Raw genomic sequence first — 10315 nt, forward strand, 5'->3', positions numbered from 1 at the left:
CAGGTCTGTGATTCTCAGGGTGGAGGGACCTCTCGTATGTTCCAGTGTACTTCACACGACCTGTATACCCTGGGTCTCTGGTTAGGTCTTCAGGGGTCGACTTATCACTTCTAAACCAGAATGTTGATGTGGTGGAATAATAACCAACATAAGTACAGGATATGTCCACTGTTGACCCCTTCAAGACACAGATTCTCCTCTTGGTGTAAGTTACTCTGTAGCAGATCTGATCCTGAACACCTGAAACACAGTGACATAACAAGAGGACAACTGGATTATATTCTCAGTTCTTTCTAGAAAAGCTAAAAGTTCTCAACTGACAAAGTGAAACCAACACACAGTATACTGTATTAAATAAACACTCACACACTGCAGGAGAGTGGAGATCCTCATGGCCTTTTACAGCACAGGAGTAACTGTCGTCATAGTTACTGGAGACAAGGTCTTTGTACTGGGGGGAGGTGCTCTCATCTAGATGTTGTCCGTTCTTGTACCAGATGTAGGTGGGGTTACCAGTCAGAGTACAGGTGGTGATACAGGTCAGTGTCTTATCCTGATGTCCACCAGTCACCTTCACCTGAAGACCTGGAGAAAAAACAATATCACTGTAAATCCCTTTATCACTGACTTATCACTCTAATACAAAGATGGAGGAAATCTTATGTTATACAGACTATCATAAATACACCACAACAATTGTCCAGAACTAATTGTAATTGAACATAATAGCTGGTTTTTACTTTACCTGTGACAGACAAAGTCACTCCAGGATCACCAGTATATAGAATGTTACTGTACCTGTGACAGACAGAGTGACTCCAGGATAACCAGTATATTTCCATCCAGTCTGATCTGTTATAAATCTGAACTTGTACGTAGCTGAGTCTTTCTCTCTCAGGTCTGTGATTCTCAGGTTGTGACCATTCTTCTTATCCCCATGATACTCCAGACGACCTGCATACTCTGGGTCCTGACCTAGATCTTCAGGTTCTACACCAGTCCCCCATTTAGTGAACCAGACGGTTGATGTGACTGTACCACTGGGATATCTGATAGAGCAGGACAGCTCCACTGTTGACCCCTCCAAGACACAGATACTCTGAGTGGTGTAAGTCACACTCCAGACATTCTGCCCCAGTACAACTGAACATCCACAGAACACAAGAGTATTACATTAAGCCAATGCCAATTGGATCACACTAACAGTATAGGCTTTGTCCACACTTTGTTGCCATAGTTGCTGATTTGAGTGTGAATGGAAACCAGAGATAAACATCACTCAGTGAGGTGTGAAAGATAACTATTTAAGTGAAGTGGAGACGCCTAACAGAACACACCAGAATAATTAAACGCAAATATAATGTTAAAATGTTATAAATGTCTGTAGATTGACAAACATATCAAGTTATGAATGAGACCATACCTGCTACAGACCAGAGAAAGACCACCAACACACTTCCTGCTGTTCTCAAGGACATTGTTGCATCTCCCACCCTGCAGTCTTAGAAACATAATCAACAACTCACTCTATAGCTGGTGAATAACTCCACCTGATACCTGACATAATCATGAAAAATGTGAAGAATTTAATTATCTGGTTATGATAAAAAATATGCATAAAACATAAAACATTAAATATAAAACATAAAACATAAAAACAGTCCAGGGTCCATATTCACACAGTGTCTTTAAGTAGACTAGGAGAGCTGATCTACGATCAGTTTAACTTTTTAGATCATTATTATATGGACCAGGGGGACCTGATCTTAGATCAGCACTCCTACTCTGAGACACTTCATGAATACAGGCTCTGATGTAACAACCTAAACACAGCTCAAAACTAAACAAAAAGTTAAAGGATTTAGTATGTCGTACCACGTCATTTATGGCTAAAACATAAAATAATAACAATGATAATAATAATAACATAAAACACTCAACTATATAATATACTGTAGCGTACTTACAGAGTGAAGGGGAGAGGTATTGTACAGTGAGTCAACTTACTGGCGTAGCAGGGCATAGAAACAAGAAGTGTGAGTTCTGTGGTTGATTGACACGCTTTTAAAGTAGCCTAGTCAGGAATTTAAAACAATCACATGCATCAACAGCATGTCAGAAAAAAAGATGTACTGTATTTTATGTATCTAAATATAAAATGTGACCACATAGCTAGTTGCATTTCTTCATTTGTGCCAAAAAAAAGTCAACAGGCAAAATGCAGCCCATTTTCAATGTGGTCTTTATACAGATCCAGTACAACGTGTTGACTGGAATGTACATGGTTTCTTAACCCTCATACTACCGACTGGGGTCATTTTGACCCCAGAGGCATATTTTTTATCATAACCAGATAATTAAATTCTTCACATTTTTCATGATTATGTCAATAAACGTGTTCTTAATGCATCTAAATCATTGTTTAGGGTTTCTGTATCAATATGGAATTTGAAAAGTTTGACCCCGTGCAAAAACACCTATTCCGCCCATATTAATTTGAGTGGACCTGTATCAGGGATTTTGATCACATAGACAGATCATCTGCAGAGATATAGCTCCCCATGTACTCTCCTCAGATCTTAGTTTTCTGTAAACCACTTATCATATGTGTGAAAATGGCTAGCCCTTTCAGTCTGATTGGCATTCAGGCCTGTCAATCACCCTCACATGCCAACCAATCAGGGCTCTTGGACGTTTTCCAGGGATCCGCACCTGACAACTCAAATTAGAGCTTGTTTAAAATGCTGTCCATAGAGAAGGATAGAGGCCTCAAGTGGCCAAAAGGCCGTGTTAGCATGGGCAGTGTCATTTTAATGTAGTCAACTGGATGTGACTTTCAACTTTATTGGCTGATCCCTCCTGGTGACCCAGTTGGAGTCATGTTCAACCAGCCAATCGTGAAAAATTCAAAATGGAGATAGCCTCAGTGGCGCTGACCATGCTGTCACAGATACTATAATGGCACAGATACAAAGATGCAAGAAGAAGAAATTGTTGTGCTGAGGGACTGTTCACATGCTGTTTCCTAACTCAAGTGTTGTGTGGGTCAATTGGCATGTACATTTTGGCATACACTATAGGGGATATATTCGGTGTGATGAAACTGAACAAAAATATAAACGCAACATGTAAAGTGTTGGTCCCATGTCTCATGAGCTGAAATAAAAGATCCCAGAAATGTTCCATAAGCACGAATAAGCTTATTTTTCTCAAATGTTGTGCATAAATTTGTTTACATCCCCATTAGTGAGCATTTCTCCTTTGCCAAGATAAGTCATCCATCTGACGGGTGAGGCATATCAAGAAGCTGATTAAACAGCATGATCATTACACAGTTGCACCTTGTGCTGGGGACAATAAAAGGCCATTATAAAATGTGCAGTTTTCTCACACAACACAATGCCACATCCCAAGTTTTGAGGGAGTATGCAATTGGCATACTGACTGCACAAATGTCCACCAGAGCTGTTGCCAGAGAATTTAATGTTCATTTCTCTAACTTAAACTGCATCCAACGTTGTTTTAGAGAATTTGGCAATACATTCAACTGGCCTCACAAGCACAGACCAGGTGTATGGCATTCTGAGGGAGAGCGTTTTGCTGATGTCAACGTTGTGAACAGAGTGCCCCATGGTGGTGGTGGGGTTATGGTACGGGCAGGCATAAGCTACGGACAACAAACACAGTTGCATTTTATCAATGGCAATTTGAATGCACAGAGATACCGTGATGAGATCATGAGGCCCATTGTCGTGTCATTCATCCGCTGCCATCACCCCCTGTTTCAGCATGATAATCACTGCCTCATGTCACAAGGATCTCTACACAATTCCTGGAAGCTGAAAATGTCCCAGTTTTTCCATGACCTGCATACTCACCAGACATGTCACCCATTGAGCATGTTTGGGATGCTCTGGGTCGACACGTGACGACACTGTTCTCCAGGTCCCACCAATATCCTGCAACTTCTTATAGCCATTGAAGAGTAGTGGGACAGCATTCCACAGACCACAATCAACAACCTGATCAACTGTATGCAAAGGAGATGAAACACAACGGCCCTCGTTGTGATTTTAAAGGTACTGTATCTGTGACCAACAGATGCATATCTGTATTCCCAGTCATGTGAAATTTCCTTATTTCCTTATGTGACCTCAGTAAAATTTTAGTAATGATTGCATGTTGCATTTGTATTTTTTTAAGCAAATATCCTGTATATACTTCCTTCTCACATCTATCTACACACTTTCCTCCTCCCACTTTTTCCCTTGCTTGTGGATTTTCAGGGCACAGCACATCAGCTGTATACAGTGTATATATACAGTATCAGTCAAAAGTTTGGACACACCTACTCATTCAAGGGTTTCTCTTTATTTATAATTTTTTAAATTTTCTACATTGTAGAATAATAGTGAAGACATCAAACTATGAAACAACACATATGGAATCATGTAGTAACCTAAAAAGTGTTAAACAAATATTTTATATTTTTCAAAGTAGCCACCCTTTGCCTTTATGACAGATTTGCACACTCTTGACATTCTCTCAACCAGGTTCATGAGGAATGCTTTTCCAACATTCTTAAAGGAGTTCCCACATATCAAATCAAATCAAATTTATTTATATAGCCCTTCGTACATCAGCTGATATCTCAAAGTGCTGTACAGAAACCCAGCCTAAAACCCCAAACAGCAAGCAATGCATGTGAAAGAAGCACGGTGGCTAGGAAAAACTCCCTAGGAAAAACTCCCTAGAAAGGCCAAAAACCTAGGAAGAAACCTAGAGAAGAACCAGGCTATGAGGGGTGGCCAGTCATCTTCTGGCTGTGCCGGGTGGATATTATAACAGAACATGGTCAAGATGTTAAAATGTTCATAAATGACCAGCATGGTCAAATAATAATCATAGTAGTTGTCGAGGGTGCAACAAGCACGTCCGGTGAACAGGTCAGGGTTCCATAGCCGCAGGCAGAACAGTTGAAACTGGAGCAGCAGCACGGCCAGGTGGACTGGGGACAGCAAGGAGTCATCATGCCAGGTAGTCCTGAGGCATGGTCCTAGGGCTCAGGTCCTCCGAGAGAAAGAAAGAAAGAGAGAAAGTGAGAATTAGAGAGAGCATATTTAAATTCACACAGGACACCGGATAAGACAAGAGAAATACTCCAGATGTAACAGACTGACCCTAGCCCCCCGACACATAAACTACTGCAGCATAAATACTGGAGGCTAAGACAGGAGGGATCAGGAGACACTGTGGCCCCATCCGATGAAAATATGCTGAGCACCTGTTGGCTGCTTTTCCTTTACTCTGCGGTCTAACTTATCCCAAACCGTCTCAATTGGCTTGAGGTCGGGTGATTGTGGAGGCCAGGTCATCTGATGCAGCACTCCATAACTCTCCTTGGTCAAATAGCCCTTACACAGACTGGAGGTGTGTTGTGTCATTGTCCTGCTGAAAAACAAAATACGCAAAACAGATGGGATGGCGTATCGCTGCAGAATGCTGTGGTAGCCATGCTGGTTAAGTGTGCCTTGAATTCTAAATACATCACTGACAGTGTCACCAGCAAAGCACCCTCACAGCATCACACCTCCTCCTCCATGCTTCCCAGTGGGAACCACACATGCAGAGATCAACCGTTCACCTCCACTGCATCTCACAAAGGCACAGCAGTTGGAACCAAAAATCTCAAATTTGGACTCATCAGAAAAAAGGACAGATTCCCACCGGTCTGATGTCCATTGCTCGTGTTTCTTGGCCCAAGCAAGTCTCTTCTTCTTATTGGTGTCCTTTAATAGTGGTTTCTTGACAGCAATTTGACCATGAAGGCCTGATTCACGCAGTCTCCTCTGAACAGTTGATGTTGAGATGTGTCTTACTTGAACTCTGTGAAGCATTTATTTGGGCTACAATCTGAGGTGCAGTTAACTCTAATGAACTTATCCTCTGCAGCAGAGCTAACTCTGAGTCTTCCTTTCCTGTGACGGTCCTCATTAGAGCCAGTTTCATCATAGCACTTGATGGTTTTTGTGACTGCTTTTTCAAAGTTTGATCTCATTTTTGTGAAAGATGAATTTCTCTCTTTCTTTGAGCTTTGTGTTAGTATTAAATATCATTTTCAAAAACCAAAATGACCATACAATATAACAATATATTTCTATTATTTAGTTCATACAGTCTTTATGCTCATCTTTATCAAGGGTGCCATTCACTTGGGACCTGACTGTACCTATCCAGGCAGCAATGTAACAAACTGGTTTCTAACCTAGGTCTCCTGCAGGCCACAAGACTGTGTTACCCTGCTACACCAAGTAAGCATAGGCGTTAGCTTAGGAAGCTTATACAAATCTTCAGGTCTCAGACAAGTTCTCAACACCTACATCACTTTTCAGGTTCCATCCCGTGTGGCTCAGGTGTAGTCCCGTGTGGCTCAGTTGGTAGAGCATGGAGTTTGCAACGCCAGGGTTGTGGGTTTGATTCCCACGGGGGACCAGTACGGAGAAAACAATGTATGAAATGTATGCCTTCACTACTGTAAGTCGCTCTGGATAAGAGCGTCTGCTAAATGACTTAAATGTAAATCCCCTAATGCCTTGGTGGCCGTGACGAAGACACTTTGCCCCTAAACTGCTCCAAGGACAAGACTGACTCTGTTGTGCTCCTGTTCTGTGCCTGATGTGTCATAGGGCTGGGTACTGTGACAGCAGAAATACACTTTCCCATTGTACAATAGACTTTCATATAAAAAAAATACAAATGTTGCCGGAGTGTGTGTGTTTTATTTTGTCACATGACTGTGTGCCGGGGGGCTGTGTGTGTTTTTGTAATACATGTTGAGACTGTATGTAGGGGTATGTACTGTACCATTATGTGTGTTTGTAATACATGTTGAGACTGTATGTAGGGTTATGTACTGTACCATTATGTGTGTTTGTAATACATGTTGAGACTGTATGTAGGGGTATGTACTGTACCATTATGTGTGTTTGTAATACATGTTGAGACTGTATGTAGGGTTATGTACTGTACCATTATGTGTGTTGGTAATACATGTTGAGACTGTATGTAGGGTTATGTACTGTACCATTATGTGTGTTTGTAATACATGTTGAGACTGTATGTAGGGTTATGTACTGTACCATTATGTGTGTTGGTAATACATGTTGAGACTGTATGTAGGGTTATGTACTGTACCATTATGTGTGTTGGTAATACATGTTGAGACTGTATGTAGGGTTATGTACTGTACCATTATGTGTGTTGGTAATACATGTTGAGACTGTATGTAGGGTTATGTACTGTACCATTATGTGTGTTGGTAATACATGTTGAGACTGTATGTAGGGTTATGTACTGTACCATTATGTGTGTTTGTAATACATGTTGAGACTGTATGTAGGGGTATGTACTGTACCATTGTGTGTGTTTGTAATACATGTTGAGACTGTAAACGTCAAAATAAAAGTCCAGTTTTTATTACAGTATTACACATTTCTTTAGTAGAAGAACATGGTGGGATTGAGCCAGATGGTTGCTGGTGTTACTGACTGGTTTAGACTCTGCTGAGCACAAGCCAATGTGTTAGCTTGTGGAGCTAATGCAAGTATTCCGTTTTCAGGCAAGGTTACGATGCTAAAATGACACCAATTACACTGGTGTTATCCAGACCTGGGTTCAAATAGTATTTTATATCGTTCAAATATTTTGAGAGTTTGCTTGAGCCCGCCTGGAGTGCCAGCTGAATGTTTTTTGCACCTTTGCACCTTTGTTCCATTGCACCAAACAAGCTCAATCATCAAGTACAGCTCATTAAAGTATATGAAATACACTATTTACACACAGGTGTGGTCCCAGCCCCTTCTGCCATTGTAGCCTTGTACAAGGCAAATAAACGCCTTAATTGCTAATGCTACCTGGTTAATGCTCTGAGGATTACCCAGTGTTCCCAGACTGTTGCACAAATAGCATGTCAGTGGGGTTGGGTACTATGACAGTAATAATTTGCATTTCCGTTGTGCTGATAAATAAAGAGCTATTCAAAAGGGACTTCTATTTTGAAAATTCCTTACAAATGATGTCAAATAAATGTGTTATGACAGTTGTAATGAACGATTCTGGAACACTAATGAAGGTTTCATAAAGGTTTCATAAAGGTGTAATGTGGTTCTGAGGTAACATGTTTTTATCACCTTATCATCAAGGCTGACCAAGGGCCTGTTGATTTTTTTTAACCTTTATTTAACTAGGCAAGTCAATGAAGAACAAATTCTTATTTTTAATGACGGCCTAGGAACAGTGGGTTAACTGCCTTGTTCAGGGGCAGAACGACAGATTTGATCTGGGGATTTGATCTTGCAACCTTTCGGTTACAAGTCCAACCCTCTAACCACTAGGCTACCTGTCGCCCCGTGAGAACAATTGATGAGAAGCATTATGATGAATGTTTGATTGCTGCATGCTATTTAGACATATCATTCATGTCAATCACCACTAATACATAAAATATGCCTATTTTAGACATTTCAGACTGATAAACTGAATAAGCAAAATGCAACATGTGTTTGATAGTTTGACCTCTCAACGAGTTACTCAATGGTGTTGGTTTTGAAGAAGTCAGCAAGAACAAACACAGGAAGAGAGGTTTCCTGTGTTGCAAACTTATCTTTGCCGCCTGTGCATTCACCAAACTGTCAGAACTGCTGTCACTGCAGGCTTATTCAGAATGTATGAAAATAGATACATTTTGATCAACTAATGATCAAATGTTAATTGTCAGTTGGATCTTCCTTCAGACTCAAGAAGGCAGAGCCATGTGTCTCATGCTGGGTACATAATGGCACATAAAAACATTGATTTTGGTATTATATTTATTACATGAACGGTTGAAGTTATATGTTATTCATTAAAAAAGTTGTTACTCACCTGAAAACATAATCATGGCAAAGATGCACCCTCTATCCAACTCTATGTCAGGGACCAAGAAGCTGACGCAGATGGCGTCCTTCCTCAACAACACATTTACATGCTTGACAACCAACAATGTAATGCAATATTATAATAACTGTTTACTGTACCGTGGAATACATGTTTAACCCTTGTGTGGTCTAAAGGGTAAAAAATGACCTGCCACTATGTTTAACAGCAGGGAAAACCCCCTAAATTATATTGTTTCAACTTAAAATTTGATGACTTTTCCAAGAGTGACCCCAACTTTAGAAAAAGTGAAAAATCACCTTTGTTCATATTTCCATGAAAGCTGTACACCACCAGGGTACAAAGATCGTCTTAGGGTCCTTTTTGACCCGGCAGTTATAAAATCATTTACACACCACACACACACACAAAATGAGAAATTGAGATTATGTGCAATACTGATTGAACTCAGCCAGCAGCTCCTGAAGAGGAAGATCACCGTGGTTGGCATAGTTAGAAAGAACAAGCCTGAGCTCCCCCTGCACTCCTTGCAACAAGGGGGAGAGAGGCCTTCTCATCAAAGTTTGCCTTTACCCCCACTCTAGTTTCTTACCTCCCAAAGTCGAACAAGAATGTGGTCCTCCTGAGCACACTGCACAAAACGGCTGAGATCAGCGATCGTGAGGACAGGAAGCCAGCCATCATCCTGGACTACAACCACAACAAAGGAGACGTGGACAACCTGGACAAGGTGATTGGAACTTACAGCTGCAGGAGGATAACTGCCCGCTGGCCATCTTCCATAAAATCATTGATTTGTCCTCATACAATGCCTTCGTGATTTGGAACAAGATCAACCCTACCTGGATGCCTGATAAGCAGAACAAGATGGTGTTCCTGGAGCAGCTGGGAAAGTCACTAGTAACCCCACACATTCGAAGAAGGGAGCGCCTCCCCCACACAGCAGCCTCTGCAGCGCTTGTGAAAGCTGTTGAGGGGGGCTAAATCTTGTCCTGATCCACCTAAGGCTGCAGCAGGCAAGAGGAGGAGATACCAATTCTGCCCCCCAAAGAAGGACTGTTAAACAAATACTATGTGCTGCACATGTGAGAAATGCATCTGCAAAGTCCATGCACACACACACACACACACTTGTATACTGTCCTACATGTGCTAATTAGAGTTGATTGATTTATGTTCTTCACGTTTTTGTATCTATTATCTTATTCATTGTTGTTGTTTATACACCTTGTGGGTGGGGGCAATCATTAAAAAAGGGAGAAGACTAGCATTTTGTAGTTGAATTCCTAATTGTACATTAAAATGCATTCAAAACTACATTCTGCATATTTCTGCTACTTTCTTAGGCTATACAAGTGCTATCTCTTGCAAACAATGTTTT

The sequence above is a fragment of the Salmo salar genome, chromosome 12 (assembly GCF_965601325.2).
Source record: "Salmo salar chromosome 12, fSalSal1, whole genome shotgun sequence".
In the NCBI taxonomy this organism is placed as follows: domain Eukaryota; kingdom Metazoa; phylum Chordata; class Actinopteri; order Salmoniformes; family Salmonidae; genus Salmo; species Salmo salar.